Source organism: Marmota flaviventris, chromosome 8, assembly GCF_047511675.1.
Source record: "Marmota flaviventris isolate mMarFla1 chromosome 8, mMarFla1.hap1, whole genome shotgun sequence".
NCBI lineage: Eukaryota > Metazoa > Chordata > Mammalia > Rodentia > Sciuridae > Marmota > Marmota flaviventris.
In genome coordinates, this window is record NC_092505.1 from 112,295,054 (window position 1) to 112,315,196 (window position 20,143).

Here is a 20,143-nt window from a genome sequence, read left to right on the forward strand (position 1 = left end):
TGAAAAATAATAATCTTCCCAACTACAGAGAGCAGCTGGAGAAGATGAGTTGGACTAAGGGGATGGGGTGCCCTGTAGCTTCCATGAGGCTCTGCTAGGCTCCTGGGGAGCTTCTGCCACTCAGGCCAGCTCTGCCAGCTCCCCTACTTGTGGCTTTGAGACTCTGCCCTTCCTCTGCACTCTCTGTTCCTCCTCTAGTCTCTCAGTTGGCTCGGCTTTCTCCACCCAGCCTTGAATGCAGGGATCCAAAGCTGCACTTTTCTCCTCCCTTTTTCCTTGGATTACCCATGTGCTTGAGTTGTCGCTTCACTCTGAAGGTTCCAACTGTATTTCCGGATATAGCTGGAAATCTGTACCCAGATGGGCCCGTGTATCCCACCCCATTACCTCCAGAATTTAGATTGTCTTCTAGTCACCAAAATACCTCCGTTTCCAGATTATTCCTTATGTTGGTTAACAATATTGTAAAAGTTATCGGAATCAAAATGGACTTGCTTGTGTCAACCCTAAGAACACAGTAAATAAATAAAGCCAGGAGTTTATGAAGTTCATACATGATTGCCTGGTAACTATTTCAAAAGACTCTGCCAAGCCACAACCTTGCACAAAAGTCACCACAAATTACACAAACAATACTTCTGCAAGGATATCTGCCCAGCAACTGACTATCCAGCCTTGGAATGAGGCCATCCTTGTTGATCCTGGAAGCCGAGGATAATTGTTTCGATGAGTAAACCTCCATCTCATCTTTAAAAGCTTCCCCTTACTTCTACCCCCTTCAATGTGCTTATGGTTTCCTCTGGCTTGAGTTTTTCCATTGCAGTAAGTATTCTGCTCATTCCAAGTAAATATCATTATTCTCCGGAGACTCTCTATGATTGTTATTTAGGTTGTCAACATCATCGTCCCATAGTTGATGAACCTAGAAACCTTTTCATTTCCTTTACTTCCTACATCTGATCACTGTCTGTGTCTAGTGAATGCTACCTAAATAAACTCCACCTCCTTCATGCCCCTCACCCCCCCATAGGTGGCTGCATTCCATTCATGCTCTTTTTACCACATTCCTGGATCCTCACTCTCTTCTCCATCCTGTCTTCTGCTCTTGTTCTGACTTCATCACCTGTTGCCACAACCAGCTGACAACTGGCCCCTTTGCCTCCTTCTCTTCCTTTCATCCTGCACATGGCTGACACAGTTGTTTTTCTAAAGCAATTTTTTTTTTTTTTGGTACTGGGAATTGAATCCAGGGGCACTTTACCACTAAGCTACCCCTCCAGCCCTATCTTGCATTTTATTTAGAGACAGGTCTCACTGAGTTGCTTAGTGCCTTGCTATTGCTGAGCCTGGCTTTGAACTCACAATCTTCCTATATCAGCCTCCCAAGCTGCTGGGATTACAGGTGTGCGCCATCACACCCAGCACCAATTATCTTTTGATTTTGTTCATCATTTTTTAAAAAAAAATATACATAATTTTATTACAAATTAAAAAAAAAACACCAAAATGCAACATCCTAAAAAACCCAAAATTTACTAATTCCTACCAGTTTGCTGTGCTACCATACACAAGAAATTAAAGAAACCATAAATATTTAGGAACATTCAATATCAGAAGCTTTAAAATCTAACTGTATGTAGTAGCCCTTCAAAAAGCTACAATCTGCATTTTTAAAAAAGTATTTTCCTCTACAAAGAATCTTAGCAACTATACAAAAATCTGTACAGTTTTTATACTGAAGCTAATGTTGAGCTGCACTTGAATTCACATTCTTAGCAAAACAGTTGCCTGAGCACACACACACATTCTACACTCATCATTACAGGACAGCCACTTCTTCTTCATCCTCCTCCTCTTCCTCATCATCTTCATCTTCTTCCTATTCTTCCTCTTCCTCTTCTTCCTCTTCCTCTTTATCTTCTGGTTCACTCTTCTTCTTTGAGCCTGTTGGCCTACCAGGGCCTTCTTTCCTGCTTCACTTTTTCCCTTAGCATGGTATGCAGCAATATCCTTCTCATATTTCTCCTTTAGCTTAGCTGCTTTCTGTTCATATGGCTGTTTATCTTTGGTTGACTGATCAGACCACATTTCACCCAATTTTTTTGCAGTATCCCCAATGGACAGGCCTGGGTGTTCACTTTTGATCTTTGGGCGATGTTCAGAGCAAAACAGGAAGAAGGCAGATGGTAGTCTCTTAGGAGCGTTGGGATCTTTTTTCTTTCCTTTCTTATCACCTTTGGGAGGAACGTAATTTTTTATCTCCCTATCATAGCGAACTTTGTCACTTTTTGCCATATCTTCAAACTTCGACTTCTCCTTTGCAGACATGGTCTTCCATCTCTCTGAGCACTTCTTGGAGAATTCGGCGAAGTTGACGGAAGAGTCCGGGTGTTTCTTCTTGTGCTCTTTGCGGCAGGTCTGCACGAAGAAGGCGTACGAGGACATTTTGCCCCTCGGCTTGTTGGGGTCTCCTTTACCCATGGTGGCAGCCGCCGTCTACCTGATGGGAGCTTTTCCTCAGAGTCTCGCGGTGCGGTTGGATCAGACAGAGAAGCTTCCTCCCCTGGGCTCTGGCGTGAACTGGTTTGTTGTTCATCATTATTGTGATTTTTTTTATTGTACAGAAATTTTACTTTTTTTTTTTTTTTGCAGTGCTGGGGATTGAGAAATTCTACTTTTTTAGTTAAATTTGTCAACTTTATATGCTCCTAAGTTTTGTGTCATTCTTCAAAAATATTTTCTAAGAGATAAGTAAATACACTCAGTTTTCTTCAAGCATCATCATAATTTATTTTTTAGAGTTTAATTTTTTTATTTGTATAAAATTTACTTCAATATAGGTAGTAGGGTGAAGGAAATTATCTTAATTTTTTCCCCAAATGGTTACTAGTTATGCTAGTTTCACTTATTGAATACTCTTTTCCTCGTTGACAGAAACATATAACTTTTGTACTAAATTATGGTGTAGTGACAGGAATTTTTCTAAATTCTGATTAATTCAGCTAGAGAAAATTTATGGTATCCCAATCCCTAGTCTGAGGGATGCAGTTAATCCTAGCTTGGACCAAGACCTGTTAACAGATATGAATTTCAGTATGAAAATTCAAGTGAGCAAAGATGTAACTTTATTTCCTTGCAACTGAACAATCTGATCTAGTTGACCTTTTGAGCACCTGTATCTATTCTGAGACAGAGTAGTCAACTCAGTCAATTCAAGGAATCTACTTGATCTAAGCTCTGGGGACTAGAACAAGTAGCTTCTCTCACCCAAAATTTGGTGAAGGGAACGAACTGGTTGATAGCCAACCTTTGTCTTCTGCTGGTACCTACAAGGTGTAATTCAATCTGTTTGGTCCCTATCATTGTGCAGTGGCTTGTGTAGATATCCTGCCATGGGCCTTAATTTTCTAGTTCTGAGTACTTATGCCTGGGTTTCCAGGACCTCTCTTAGCTCATCTAAACCCTCAGCAGAGGAAGGCTTGGGAGACACTGGCTCCTTTCCCTGCACTGGCCTGAGAGCTCTGGGTCTCTGAGAAGCTGTACACTGGTTCATCCACCTGGGCACCTCTTAGGCCATGTCACTTTCCAATACTAGCTGAATGTTGGACATGGGCTTCTTTAAGACTTTCCATGTCTCCGTGCTACACCTTGGAAGAAGGCAGAACTTTCCTATGCTCTCAGCTTTCCCTAAAATCCATCTGTGATCTCTCTTAGAGGTTCACTCCAACACACAGATTTGGACGCTGTTATGGAGGCCCCTTTGTCAAGAATTAATTTTAGTCACCCCATTTTTTAAAATTTGTTGACAGCAATACTATTTATATCTATTTATGAGGTGCAATGTGATGTTTTGATTCATGTATAATTACTTATTTTCTTGCTGTCTTTTACGACATATCTTCTTTCCTCCAATCTCTGAGATTCCTCTGGTCTCAAGGAGGTGGCAATGGTTAGGTTGGAGGGGGGAAATGGCTCATGTGTCACCTGAAATCTTCCGTGCTTTGGCTATAGTATAAATTTTTGTTCAGATCTTTGGATCTTGATATTTAAGCTGACCTTTGGAGTCAAAGCAATCATTTTTTTTCTCTCAAAAGCTTTATTCACAAATAAAAACATTTTTTTTGCTTTTAATATGATTATTTCTGTTATGAATGTTATGAGTCAACTTTGGAGCTCAGGGTCAGGAACCTAATTCTTGTTCTTATTGCATCAGGAAGAATAATAGGCATGAAGAAGCCCTGGTGAAGGATGCCTGGGAGAAAGCTTTGCCAATATCTAAAAAATTTGCCCATAACCTGATGGTACCCACACTCCTGGCACCATCCCTGTACCCATTCCCATGGTCTAGGCATCCTGTCCAACTAGATGCTCTCTGGTCCTCACAGTTCCTTTCCTGTGCTCCTGCTAAGTCCTTACTATCTTAAAAATTCTTTTTTTAATTGCAAATTGATGAATTATAGTTGTATATATTTATAGAGTACAAAGTGATTATGATTTATGAGTACAATGTAGAATAATTAAATCAAGAAAATTAACATATCCATCAAACACTTATTATTTTTGTGGGGATAACAATTGAGATTTACTCCTTTCACGATTTTGAAATGTACAGCACACTATTATTAACTGTGTTCATCATGTTGTGTAATTGACCCAATAACCTAATAATGTTCTCCTCTTGTCTAACTGAGGCTTTGTACACTTTGACCATTATCTCCTTATTTCCCCCATTCCCCAGCTTCTGCTAATCAACATTCTGTTCTCGCTTCTATGGTTTGATTGATTTAGATTCCTTCTGTGCCTTGTTTATTTCACTCAGCATAATATTCTTTAGTTCTATCCATGTTGTTGCAAATGATAGAATTTCCTTCTCTTTAAAGGCTGACTAGCATCATGTGTATCTATACCACATTTTCTATGTTCATTCATCCATTGATGACCATTTGATTTGATTCTAAAGCTTGGTTATTGTGAATAGTGTTGCAATAAACATGGAGTGCAGATGTTCCTTCTACATTGTATTAGTCAGGGTTCACTAGAGACACAGAACCAATAGGACTTATGATTATAAAAGGACATTAAAACAAAAAAAAAATTTTAAAGGATATTTATTAGATTGGCATATAGAATTAGAAACTGGATAGTTCCAGAATGGTTGTTGGCAGACTGAGGAGCTGGAGGAACCAATCACAGCTATTATCTAAGAAGTCTAAGAAGTTGGAACCTCAGAACAAGAGGCATCAATGATGCAGCCCCAGTCTTGGACTGGAGGCCTGGGAACTTGCTAGTCAGGATATGCTTTGGAAGAGTGAAGAGCTGGAGTTTGATGTCCTTAACTAGTTTCAGCAGCAATCTAAGCACCTGCTTAAGAGAAAACAGTGCCTGCATCCATGTTGCTTCCTCCTTCCTTTGCTCTCTTCCCTCAGGGCCCAGCGTACATTCATTGTGGGTCTAATTCCCAGTTTGCTGTCCCAAATGGCAGTAACCGCTGGAAACACTCTCATTGACCTACCTCCAAATCTATTAATCTAATCAAGTTGACAATCCACATTACTATTACAAACATACTGATTTTAAATATTTTGGATAAATACACAAAAGTTGGATTGCTGGATGACATGTTAATTCCATTTTTCAAGGAATTTCCCTGCAGTTTTCGACAGTGACTATACTATTTCATTTTCCTACCAACAGTGTAGAAGGGGTCCTTTTTCTCTGTAATGCTGTCTTTTGAACTGGGGTCCTGCAAGTTTCCCTCACTTGCAACTCTCCTAAGGAACCAGAGCATCAGAATCCACCATTTTTAAGTGGGGCTACCATTTTGCTGTAGAACTATCTACCTTCCAAGATTTTCCTTCTCTTTCATCTGGGACCCTCCCGATGTGGTCCTCCACTTGCTTCCTGTTGTAGCCGTTGGTGCTTCCCAGATAATCACCCCACATCATCCATCCACTCTGCCTGACAGGAGGGCAGACTGACTATTCCTGTGTGTGAGGCAAGGGCGTATGGTGGGTGGGTGAGAGCATGAGGCAGTATGTGAGGAAGGCACCAAAGAGAGCCACTACAAGAAAGACTGCAAGTCAGAAGGTAGAATGCCAAGAAGAAAGCATCATAACCTTGCCCAGTTAAGTACAGACTAGGTTCAAACACCTAGTCTGTGACTTATTATGAATTATTACTTCAAAGTATTTTGGAGAGAAATGATTTCTCCCAGATTAAGACCTTCCTTGTGCAAGGATCTAAGCCTCACTCTTTATCCACAGATCCAGAATGAGGTGGGAGGAAATAAGTTTACAAAAAAATTATCATTTAAAAAAACCACCCTCATAGCGGAAATTTAATAGATAAACCTCACTGACATGAACTCACAAAATTATAAACTCATAAGGAAAAAATCTATGAAGAATAAGAGTCACGCAAACCAAAAGCAATGTGTTTAAAGCCTCCCAAAATTCAGAAAGTAAAAATATTGAGCACAAGGTTTTTCATTTTAAATAATTAGAGTAGCAAACATGCACAAAAGAAAGAAGAACGATTCTATTAAAAATACCTAAATGATTAAGAGGAAAAAGAAAGAAACCAAATAGGAATCTTAGAAATGAAAATATAACCACTGAAATGAAAAACTTGGTGTATGAGATAAATTCAGACACAATTAGAGAGAGAATGAGTTAATTGAAAGAACTAAGCAGTTGTGTAGAGGGTTATACAAAGAGATGAAAAAATCAAGGGCAGACAAAACACATGGAAGGTAAGATGTATTGGTCAAATATACATTTGGGGGGTGTTTCATTCCATTCCTAGGTATTTTACCCCAAACAAATAAAACCATATATTACAAAAAAGTTGCATCAGAATATTCACAGTGGCCATATTCATGATAGTCAAAAGCTAGAAACAACTCACATGTCTATCTGCTGGGGAGCAAATAAACCTTGGTATAGTCTTACAATGGAAATTGTACTCAGCAACAACCAGAAGAAAACTACTAATATATATAACTGCAAAGATAAATCTTAAAAGTTTCTTGCAAGGAGAGAAAGAAGTGAGACACAAAGGAATACATGTCTTATGTTCCTATTTATGTTATGTAACAGGATAGGCCAATCTAATCTAGAATGGTTGTTTCTGGGCAGGGGCACAAGAAACTTCTGGGATGATAGTAATATTCTATATCCTGCTTTGGGTTTTGATAACATGGGTTTATACAATTGTTATAATTCATGATTTGAACATGTGTGATATGTAAATTTTATTGCAGGTAAATTATACCACTCCCCAAATCAATAATTAAAAAGTGAAAAAAGGGGCAAAATCAACCAAGCGTACTTGCATGGAAAATCTAAAGTGCCAAAAACTAATGCAAGAAGACAGCTACTTATTAGAGAAACGTGTAAAAATTTTAATGGGAATTTCAAGGAAGAGAAAATTTGTAAGGGCAATAAATGCATGGAAAGTACATGATCTCATGCATAATAAATACATAATCAGAGGAACACAAACTAAAATACCACCACTTTGACACCTCTTGAATATAAAAAAAATTTAAGTCTGAAAAATTCCAAAATGCTGATGAGGATTTGAACAACAGGCATTTTCATATACTGCAAAGGAGAGTTTAGAGAGATACAATCATTTTAGATAATAATTTGGAAATATTTAGTAAAGACAAGTTATAGCTTAGCAATTTCACTCTTGGACATAGTCTAGGTCAGCAGTTCTTAAACATTTGGTATCAGAATACTTTTAAACTTTATTAAGAATAACAAAGAGGTGAGGGGTGTTATCTATTGATATTTACCATATTAGAAAACAAAATTGAGAAATTAAAAATACAAGATATTGTCATTTAAAGATCAATAAAAGATCCATGTTAATATAAATAACACATTTCACAAAAGTCAGATTTTCCAAAACAAAATTTTAGTGAGGGGGTTGGGGGATATAGCTCAGTTGGTAAAGTGCTTGCCTCACAAGCACAGGGCCCTGGGTTCAATCCCCAGCACCACACACACACACAAAATTTTAGTGAGAAGAGTGGTATTATTTTGTGTTTTTGTAAATATGTTTGGCTTCATAGAAGCCAGCAGGATTAAGTTTCTGCATTATCTATTTTAGTATGTTGTTTTGATTGAAGTAGAAGAATGCAGAGTCCCATAGCTACAAAATTTGAAAAAGGAGTGTTTAATAACCTTTCTCAGATAACTATGGATATTCTTCCTTGATGCTGTTCCCAAAACTTACAAGTGGTAGTTTCTTAAAGGTTAGTTTGAAGCCATATCAATGAACTTTTGTATTCTGTCAAATTAAAATCTGTAGTTTATTTTGCAACTTTAACAGACTTTTTACCCATGAATAATTTTGTAATATTTTTTGCACTAGTCATTTGGAAAATGTTGGTTTACTGAGTTATACGTATTTTCAAAATGTCAATATATTTATATTATGTAATATAAAAAAATTACCATCAATCTCATCAGAGAAATCATAAAGCACTGAAGAACTGTAAAGCTCACAGTATTAATTTCAAGTTTTCAAAAATTCTAATTTTTCTCGAAAGCTCAAATTTTATCATCAACAACAAAACTGTCAGTTTTTTTTTTTTTTTTGAACTGCAGGCTCACATCAATCATTTTTGGGAAAAAGAAATCTCTGCCAAATACCTAACAGCTTAATAATCACATTTTGCAGTCATTATTCAAGTAAAAATGATGTTCCATGAAACAAAGTGGTGGTTCATATTACATATGAAACAATTATAGAGGGGCTGTTTCTTAAGAAAACCATTGCACTTTGGCAAGTAACGGAAATACTTTGGGCTCACTTCCCACTTCAACATACAGAATATTAAATAGATCTATGTAACAGACAAAATTTAATAAAATTAATATTATTTGGAGATTTTTTAAGTCACCAGTGCATAGGGGTGATGAATGCAATGCTTACTAGCATACCTCAATGATATTCCCTTGATTCCTGCTAAAGTAATAGCAGTTTAACCTACTATTGCTTTTGTGACATCAGAGTAAATGTCAACATTGGGAAAAGTTAAACAGCATTTTTTTATTCTGAAATTGTTTTGGCCTCAGAGATTGCTGCAAAGGCTCTTGGGCCCACCAGAGGTCTGTAGAACACATTCCTTACCATATGCATGTCAGATAATATAACATGTCTAGGATATATAAAGAACTCAAAAAACTCAACACCAAAAAAAAAAAAAAAATAACCCAATCAATAAATGGACCAAGGAACTGAACAGACACTTCACAGAAGAAGAAATACGATCAATCAACAAATATATGAAAAAGTGTTCAACATCTCTAGCAATTAGAGAAATTCAAATCAAAACTGCACAAGATTTCATCTCACTCCTATCAGAATGGCAATCATCAAGAATACAGGAAACAGGGCAGGGGTTGTAGTTCAGTGGTAAAATGCTTCCCTTGCATGTGTGAGGCACTGGGTTCAATTCTCAGCACCACATAAAAATAAAATAAAGATATTGTGTGTTCATTTACAACTAATAATAATAATAATAAAAAGAACACAGGAAACAATGAATGTTGGCAAGGACATGGGGGAAAAGGTACACTCACACTGCTGGTGGGACTGCAGTTGGTGCAACCATTGTGGAAAGCAGTATGGAGATTCCTCAGAAAACTGGGAATGGAACCACCATTTGACCCAGCTATCCCACTCTTTTGCATATACCCAAAGGACTTAACATCAGCATAAGTAATGCAGCCACATCAATGTTTATAGCAGCTCAATTCACAATAGCTAAACTATGGAACCAACCTAGATGTCCCTCAATAGATGGTATATATACTCAATAGAATATTACTCAGCTTTAAAGAAGAGTGAAATTATGGCATTGGCCAATAAATGGATGGATTAGAAAATATCATGCTAAGTAAAATAAGCCAGTCCCACAAAACCAAAGGCCAAATGTTTTCTCTAATATGCAGATGCTAATTCACAATAAGGCAGGGGGAATAGAGAAGAATAGCATTATTTTAGGTAGAGGGAAGTGATGGGAGGGGAGGGGGGGCATGTGGGAATAGGAAAGGTAGAAGAATAAAACAGATATTACTTTATGTACATATGTGACTACATGACCAATATGATTCTGCAACATGTACACTCAGAAAAATGAGAAATTATATCCCATCTATGTATATCAAAATGCATAAATGCATTCTACTGTCATGTATAACTAATTAAAACAAATGAAAAATTAATAAAAAAGATTGTCTCTGCTTTTAAAAAAGAATATGGAAATAAATGAATAGTATAAAAAAATTTGAGAATTGTTGGTTAAAGAAATATTTGAGGGCTGGGGATGTGGCTCAAGCGGTAGTGCGCTCGCCTGACATGCGTGCGGCCCAAGTTCGATCCTCAGCACCACATACAAACAAAGATGTTGTGTCCGCCGAAAACTAAATAATAAATATTAAAATTCTCTCTCTCTCTCTCTTAAAAAAAAAAGAAATATTTGACTTTGCAGACCAAAACTAGTGTTTTCTTTTTTTTCCATTTCAGATAAAACTTTATTTTTAATTAAATAGGAAAAAGCATTCAACAAGCTTTCAAAAATTCTCTGAGAAGCTCTTTCATTAGAAAAAGCATGCACTAATGTTTCCATATCTCAAGAACAAGTATGCTTTTCAAATACTACTTTGCATTCCTCCTTAGGATAGTTCATGGGGCATTATAACTAACTTCAATGAGATTTGTGCTAATAATTTCAGCACACCTGAAACTACAACTAAAAGTCCCCTGAAATATATATTTTTAAAAATATTTATTTAGTTGTAAATGAACACACAGTATCTTTATTTATTTTTATGTAGTGCTGAGGATTGAACCCAGTGCCTCACGCATGCAAGACAAGTACTTCACCATTGAGCTACAGCCTCAACCCCTCTGTGAAATATTTTAAGTTCTTGGAAAGATATTTGTATTATCTTCGCCTGATATCTTAGTCTGGACTGCTATAACAAAAGTATCATAGTTTGGGTCACTTAAACCACAGACATGTTTTTCTCACTGTTCTGTGGCCTGGGGAAGTCTGAGATCAGGTGCCAGCAGAGTAGAACTAATGTTTTCACAGCAACATTTCTGTCATTGCACAGGTCAGAAACAACTGTCCTCCAGAAAGTGGATAAAAAATGTAATGGTATGCAATTGAATGAGAATGCTCACTGAACATTAACTAGAGAGAAATACATTAGGGTGCTGTGGAGGAAGCGGGAGGCCGCAGGCCAGGCATGCACAAGGGCTGTGCATGGGACTTGGAAGCGGTTGAAGTTCGCAGGCCTTTGAGGGTGTGCAGCAGGAGCTGGTCTGCTACTAGGACAAACTCAAAGTGGAAGCACCAGCGTTGTATTCCCCGTGCACGATGCCCGGCTCTGGCAGGTTCCAATGGCCCACAGGCCCGTCTATGCTGCTGCCCTGCGAGGGCTGCACTGTGGAGATGTGGATTATATGGAGGTCACACAGCTGTGGGGCCCGGGGACTTGAAAGCTGCAGGAGCCAAGGATGGGAGGAGCAAGGTGGAGCCAAGGATGGGACTGCAAGGTGGAGCTCGCTGGACCTCACACACGTGGACCCTGCACCCAGGCCTCCTTCCTAGAATGCACCGAGGCAGGGCCTGGCTGGGAGGACAGTGGAGAGAGAACTGGAGGGACTGGAGGTCGATGGGTCAAGGTTGGTGTGGCTGCAGTAGCACCTGCAAGCAGATCCTGGAACGCGGACCTCTTTGCCATTGGGTGTCTAGTCCGGGCCTTCTGACAGGCGGTCAGCATCAGTACTTATCTGCTCAAAGAATGAATACTTGGGCCAGGATTCCCCCCATGCAGTTACATGTTCTTTTCAACTGTAACACACACATCAGCTTAGTTAAACATACTTATTTTACCTACTTAAACATACACAAAATGTCAAGATGATATTTATGAGATAGGAATAAAGATTCATGCATTTTGGACCATTCATGTAGATTTTAGAAATGTATCATAAACATGCCTACAAATGCATTGGAATTATACTTAACAATTTCAAAATAGTAATTACCTGTGTGAGGTCAGGAAGCAGTTATCTTTGGGGAGCAGATACACAGAGATCTTCAATTGCACTTGTAAAGTTTTCTTCACCCCCTTAATTTGTGAATTATAATCATACACAACAGTGGGATTCATTGTTACATACCTGTACAAGCACACAATATAATGGTGTAATTTGGTCAAGTTCCCCAGTGTTTTTCCTTTCCCTCCCCTCCTCCTTCCCCCTGGTCCTCTCCCTCAGACTGGTCTCCCTTCTATTTTCATGAGATCCCTGTGCTCCTCATCTTTATCTTTTTTTTTCCCTGTCTAACTTCCATATGTGGAAGAAAACATCATCCTTGACTTTGAGTCAGGCTTATTTTACTTAGCATGGTGTTCTCCAGTTCCATTCATTCACCAGCAAATGACATAATTTTGTTATTTTTTTATGGCCAAGTAAAACTCCATTGTGTATAAATATCACATTTTTAAAAGTTAACTTATCTGTTGACTGACACTGGGCTGGTTCCATTACTTGTCTTGTGTGAATTGTGATGCCATAAACAGGGGTGTGCATGAATTGCTATAGCACACTGACTTCAGTGCTTTAGGATAAATACTACTGAGTGGGACAGCCGGGTCATATGATGATTTCATTCCTAGTCTTGAGGAACCTCCATACTGATTTCTGTACTTGTATTAATTTACAATCTGAACAGCAGTATAAAAGTTTTCCTTTCTCTCCACATTCTCTCAAGCATTTATTTAAAGAAATTTTTGTAGTTGTAGATGGACAGAATGCCTTTATTTTATTTGTTTATTTTTATGTGGTGCTAAGGATCGAACCTAGTGCCTCATGCATGCTAGACAAGCACTCTACCACTGAGCTACAGCCCCAGCCTTTTTAAAAAAAATTTTAATATTTATTTTTTTAGTTATAGATGGACACAATGTCTTTATTTTACTTTATGTGGTGCTGAGGATGGAACCAGGTGCCTTGTACATGCCAGGCAAGTGCTCTACCTCTGAGCCACAACCCCAGCCCTTGAGTGCATTTATTATTGTTTGTATTCTTGATGGCTGCCATTCTAACTCGAGTGAGATGAAATCTCAGGGTAGGTTTTTTTTTTTTTTTTTTAAATAAATAGTCTTTTTTTTTTTAAGAGAGAGAGAGAGAGAGAGAGAGAGAGAGAGAGAGAGAGAGAGAGAATTTTAATATTTATTTTTTTAGTTTTCGGTGGACATAGCATTTTTGTTTGTATGTGGTGCTGAGGATGGAACCCGGGCCGCACGCATGCCAGGTGAGTGCACTACCGCCTGAGCCACATCACCAGCCCTCAGAGTAGGTTTGATTTGCATTTCTCTAATTGCTAATGATGTTGAACATTTTTCCCCATATATTTTTGGCCATTTGCATTTGAGAAGTGTCTATTTAGTTCATTTGGCTATTAATTGGGTTATTTGTATTTTTGGTGTTGAGTTTTTTGAGTTCTTTGTATATTCTAGATATTAACCCTCTGTCAGAAAAGTAGCTAGCAAAGACCTTATTCTATTCTGTATGTTCTCTCTCCACATTCTTGTTTCCTCTGCAGTGCAGAAGCTTTTTAATTTGATGCCATCCCACTTCTTAACTCTTGGCATTATTTCCTGAGCTTTAGAAGTCCTGTTGAGAAAGTCACTGCCTGTGTCTGTATGTTGGAGAGTTGACCCCATGTTTCCTCTAGGATGTGCCTAGTTTCCTAAGTCTTTGATCCATTTTGAGTTGACCTTTGTGCAGGGTGATAGACAGGGTCTAGACTCATTCTTCCACATGTGGATGACCACTTTTCCCAGCACCATTTGTTAAAAAGGCTGTCTTTTTTCCAGTGTGTGTTTTTGGAAACTTTATCAAGGATTAGTTGACTGCATCTGTGTGAGTTTGTCTCTGGCTGTTTCTTTGGTCTGTGTGTGTCTGTTTTTATGCCAGTACCATGCAGGTTTTGTTTCTACAGCTCTGTAGTGTAATTTGAAGTCAGGTATTGATTGTGGTGCCTCCAGCATTGTTTCTTTTCTTTCTTCCTTTTTTTTTTTTTTTTTTGCTTAGAATTGCTTTGGCTATTCTAGGTCTTTTATCCTTTCAAATGAATTTTAGAACTGTTTTTTCTAGTTCTGTGAAGATTATCATTGGTATTTTGTTTTGTTTGCTAATGTTTTGGTCCTGGAGCTTGAACCCAGGGATGCTTTATCACTGAGGTACATCTCCAGTCCTTTTTATTTTTTGAGACTGAGTCTCACTAGGTTTCCCAGGCTGGCCTCAAACTTGTCATTCTTCTGCCTTAGTTTCTCAAGTTGCTGGGATTACAGGTGTGTACCACCATTCCCATATAGTTTCTAATAGTGCTTTATTAAGCTCTGGGGTGGTTATAAGGGATTCAGTGCATTCTTTTATACATTATAGCTTTTTCTGTCCTGAAGAATTTTATAGTAATAGCCTATCTTTTTTTTTTTTAAGAGAGAGAGAGAGAGAGAGAGAGAGAGAGAGAGAGAGAGAAAGAGAGAGAGAATTTTTTAATATTTATTTTTTAGTTTTTTGGTGGACACAACATCTCCATTTCACTTTTATGTGGTGCTGAGGGTCGACCCCAGCGCCCCGCGCATGCCAGGCGAGCACGCTACCGCTTGAGCCACATCCCCAGCCCATAATAGCCTATCTTAATCAGATTCTTTCAAATGTTTGTGAAATTAAGCACCCACATGGGCGATCTAGTAGTATTGAAACACTAATATGTCGGTAATAAGTCAGGGACTAATTTCACAGTTACAGTGTGATTTTCCTTAATAACACCAAAAACATTCTACTATATGGCTCTCTTTGTTTGCCTTAGATATAACGATGACCAAAACTCATTGTTCAGATGGTTTAAGATGACCTCTAAATCATCCATTTTCAGTTACAGGAAACATCTCAAATTTCCCTGTGTCCTTTCCCATTGGGGCTGCATGTCAAGCCATCTATGAGGTTTCTCCATGTTTTGGCATTCTCGGCCGACAGAACTCTGTGCGTATCTGCTATTTCAGTGCCATCTTTAGGGGCCGCCATGCCCTCTTGAACTTTGACATTGAAGTGTGTAAATCCTTTGCTCGTCTCCAGAGCCTCTGAACTTCCACACATCCCTCCCAGGCCTGTTCTTTCTAGTGGTTTAAGATGTAAAAGAGACTGGCTGGGCTTCAGCTTAGTTAGTGGTGGCAGAGCCTAAAACAAACATAATTTCCATAAGAACTTTGCCATTTTTTTTGAGGGACAACTTCACATTTTTTTCAGGGAATTTTATTTACCAAACAGACATCTTTATGAAGCCTTGTTTTGCTTTTAGAAGCAGATATCCTAAATATGTAAATATTATATAAATAAATAATGGAGAATTCTGATTCGACTTGAATGAGCCTAGAGAAAGGATGTTTGAAATTTGAACAGTCTCTTCATTCCTGACTTGGAACTTCCCAGATGCTGTCTGTCTGGGCCTCATAATTTTGAGTTGCTGCTCCAATTATTTTTATTTGTTCTATATACTAGTGTTATCCTCTGGTTTTCATTGAGGAATGCTATTTTTTTAAAGGATAATAATTGCTGGGCACGATAGTACACACCTGCAATCCCAGTGACATGGGAAACTGAGTCAGGAGGATTACAAGTTCCAGGCCAGTCTCACCAACTTAGTGAGGTCCTAAGCCACATTATTTATTTTTAACTTAAATAAAAAGTTAAAAGCTGGGGATATAGCTCAGTGGCAAGGCACCCCTGAGTTCAATCTCTAGTGCAAAACAAGGAAACAAGACCCCAAAATATAAAAAACCAAAAATGATCATTTATTAATTAATATGTTTTTAAAATTTTCTCATTATTCATTTTACCTGTTGATGTACCTTTTCCACCTCTCCTCTTCCTATCTATTAATTCAAACTATGCAGGAGGAATATACTGCTTCAGAAAGGGGATGTTGAAAGGAAATAGGAGGGAAGTAACTCTACATTGTAAGCATTTGCATTTCAGCAACATGCAACAGAGATAATACTTGGAGACAGTAGGGTTTTTAGAGGTTTAAAAAGAAGTAGGATCTCGCCCATGTCCTGCGCAGGTGATGGAATTTGGGGTTCCTCTGTGTGAAGTGGGCTGGCTGTGAAATAAAGCTAAGAAAAGAAGACGGGAAAAAGCAAAAAAACCAAAAAAGCAAAGAACAAAACCCACACGACTTGGAAGTAATTTTGAAAAGCGGAGACAGGGTGGCTCTACGACCTTAGGGGTCCAACTTCCATGCTGGAAAGAGAGCCTGGGAGTCCGCATTTTATTTCTATGGGGGAACTTCAAAGGCTGTCTTCAGAATGTTCTTCACCAAATAAGGTAGGAGGTGAGCTGTCCAGTTCCCAGTGGGTCACACCCAATTCCGGGAGTTGTGGGAGCAGCCTTCCCAGCTGAGGGAACACTGAAGTCACATGCTTTGCATATTCCATTGGCATGACTGCAGTCAGGTGGCTCCTGCAGCTGAGACTATCACCCTGAAGGCAATGCCAGGTGGAGGCTGTCTCCATCAGCACTGGAGTACTGCATCCTCCATGGAAGGGGGTCTTGGTAATGCCTGCCTCAGTGCCCACCACGTTTGAACAAATCTAGCATATATTTTTCAAAATAATGATTAATTTTTGGAACAAGGGCATAAATTAAGTACATAATTCAAGGAGATGACCCTAGTTCTCATCTTTGCCCACTTCTTTATCTCATCTTTGATCCTGGTCTTTGCATATGTCATTTCTTTGACTAAGAGAGTGTGAAAGGAGAGGTCTAAAAGAGAAAAAAAATCCGTCTCTTCTTCAAGACCCAGCCCATTATTGCCTCTTCAGTGGAGGCTTTGCTGACTTCTCTGTCTCTGTAGTGCCACGCATCCCAGTGGTGTGATCGCTTTACATGTCTGCCTCCCTCACAGACCAGACTGCCTCTCACCGTGGACTTTCTCAATATTCTTTGTCAGAAACGGTGCTGTCACTGATCCACTGACACCAGAATTCTTGGGGTTGGTTCCAATCAGTCAGCGAGGCCTGTAATAATTATTGCTAAAACATCTCTCTAACCCCCCTTTACCCCCATTTCCAGTGCTGCAACGTCCTTCACACTCTCATTATCTCTCTTGCCTGGAATAATGTAATAGCATTCTTCTGTCTTTCCTAGTTTTTATTCTTGCATTCCCAACAACTTATTCTCCAGGCTGCAGCAGCTAGAGTAATCTTATAAAAATGCAGATCTAATCGTTCCATCCCTGTTTTAAACCTGCTAACCCTCAGGGCCTGCATAACTTACATAGCTTGTCCACCTCTCAGCCTTCCCTCATCAGTCATTCTGGCTGTTTGAGTTCCTCTAATGTGCTCTGTGCCTTTTCTTCTCAATGTCTTCGCACATTGTCTTCTCTTTCTGCCTTCAGTATTTAATTCCTGTTCATGTTTTAGTTCTCAGGCACTGCTTCTTCCTCCAGGAAGCTGACCCTGATTCCTAACGAGGTCAGACATCTTGCTTCACAACCTCGTTATCAGCTTCTTTGTAGAGTAGGTCACAAGGCAATTCTATACTAAATTAAGACTTCAATGTCTTTTTCTTCTATTAGAATATACATTTCATGGAGATTGATCACTTCAGCATTTCTAATACACAGCAGAAATCCTTTATGTATTAATTTACTTACTAAATAAAATATACTATGGTCTCTGTTTGGGTTGCTACAACAAAATATCTTAGGCTTTTTAACATAAAACAGTCATGTATTTCTCACTGGAGGTTCAAAACTTCAAGATCAAAGTGCCCGTATATCTTCCTCATAGATGGCAACTTTCTGCTGTGTCTCTTGTGGCAGAAGGGGCCAGCAAGCTCCTGGATCTCTTTTATAAAGGCATTCATCCTATCCATGAGGATAAGCCCTCAGAATCAATCACCCAAAGGCCCTGCCTCTTTGTGCCTCCACATTAGGGTTTAGGTTTTTAACATATTTGGGGGTGGGTATAGGGTGGGAGGACACAAACATTCAGACTGTAGCATTCATTTGCTAAGTTTCTTAATGGCATGGACAATTTATTGATCATCCTTGAGTTCCAGTGACTGGCATATGCTGAATGCTCAGCTTGTTAAATGAATGCCTCGGTGAAGGGAGCAGAAGCCATGTGTGGCTGCAGGACAGAGAACCAGGTTGAAGGGAGAAATTATGGAAAGGCAGAGTTTTCTAGAAAACAAATATAAATGCTGAGTAACCCAATAAGAACCATATTTGAACCCTTCTGTGGAGTATTTCTGGGTTCTCTGATTGATTATGAGTAATTTCTATTATAAGTTAATAGTTTTTGTGTGTTTTCTGAATTTTCTATAATATTGTTTTTATAATCAAAAAACATTTTAAAAAGATGTGGACTGAGGATAAAATAATGGGCTCTCTGTCCCTAGAAGGACTTGAGTAGCTGGAAACAATACTTGCCATGAAGACAAGAGGGCGCCATCACAGGGGGAGGAGGTGGGACTCAGCAAGCTATGATTCTTCCAACTCCAACAGCCTGGCCTGTGTTGAGTGAATGGTAAGTTTCTTAGAAGAGCTTGGCCTAGTTCGCTCGGCTGCCTTGCATTCTGCCAGTGACTTCTTGCACTGGAGCCGGACTGTGGCAGCACTGGCGGTGGCAGAATCTGATTTGTATCCACCTGAGGTTGATGCAATGGTAGGATTTCAGGAGGCAACAATATGTAGTGGGGCCCAAAACTTGGAGGAATCCCTGCGAGGAGGCACACAAAGAACAGACACAGACACCCAAAGCACAAGCATATAGACAGGAAGAGTGGAGAGGAGAGGAGTGAAGTGGTGAAGAAGAAGTGTGGAAGTGAAGTGTCGGCCCCTCCCTGCCTGGGAGTTGATTAACTCAAAGAACATCTACCTCCCATTACCATGACTACATTCTGATTAGTATTTCTTTAACCCTGAGTGCTAGCTAACTGAGATAAGGTCCAGGTTAGAACAAACAGGGGCCCCCATTCTCCAGGGCATCACCATGGAGACCAGAGAGCGCCTTCAGAGTTGTCTTATTACCTCGGAGGGAGGAGCCTGTGCACCCCAGGTCTGGGCAGCAGAGTAAGCTTATGAAGGACAATGATATGGCAGCCAGGGACCCTATGCTTTTGTGTAGGAGTTTCCCACTAGCTAGGTATCTCCTAGCAGCCAGGCATTCTGTGTCTGCACAGAAGCTTCCTAGTCACCAAGTATGTCACAATCACAAAGTTTGTAGACCCCAATACCAAACACAGAATTCCCACAGAAAATCATGAGATATTCCTCTATGAACTATCTGATTGAGTCCTGGTTAAAATACTCTTAAATCAGCTCTTTTTAAAAAATATTTTTTAGTTATAGATGAACACAATATGTTTGTTTTATTTTTATGTGGCACCAGGGATTGAACCCAGTACCTCACGTGTGCTAGACAAGTGTTCTACCACTGAGCCACAACTCCAGCCCTCAAATCAGCTCTTAAGATGCACATACCCTCAGCATTATAATTTTCCAGGATAGAATTTTCCAAGCTGGTTTTTGCTAAATTAAAAAGATGGGACTCATTCTGATCTTTGGGTTTATGAGCTAGCTTGGCAAACAGAATCATTGTTTTTCTCTTGTGAGAGAAAAGACATTTAGATAATTTCCTCCATATTATTATAGCTCTGAATTAAGAGGGAATAGAATATTCCCAAAGGAAATCTGGTGTGTAGAAAGTGAATCTCTGCTAAGCACTGAGCAACACACATAGAGTTTCTTCTGATTACATGAAATTCCAGCCAAGAGGAAATAGAGAGAATAGAGACATAAATCTAATAGGAGATAATGAACAGTAAGATTGATGTCTACAAAATGCATGTGAAAATAATTATTGTATCATAATACCTGTGTCAAAGTGTATGTGTGGGATGTGTACTATGGATATTCTACTAACATGAGCGGACTGATTAACAAGTAAAAAAATAAGGTAACAAAGAATTCCAAAAGAATAAAAAAAAAAAAAAGAAAAGAAAAATTAGAATTTATAGTTGCTAACCTCCTTTGCCCTTA

General features: G+C 39.0%; 1 pseudogene; it reads right to left on the minus strand.

Annotated features, from left to right (window-relative positions):
* Positions 1–1,689: 1,689 nt before the first annotated feature.
* LOC114091469 (high mobility group protein B2 pseudogene) lies at positions 1,690–2,523 on the minus strand (annotated as a pseudogene).
* Positions 2,524–20,143: the final 17,620 nt, after the last annotated feature.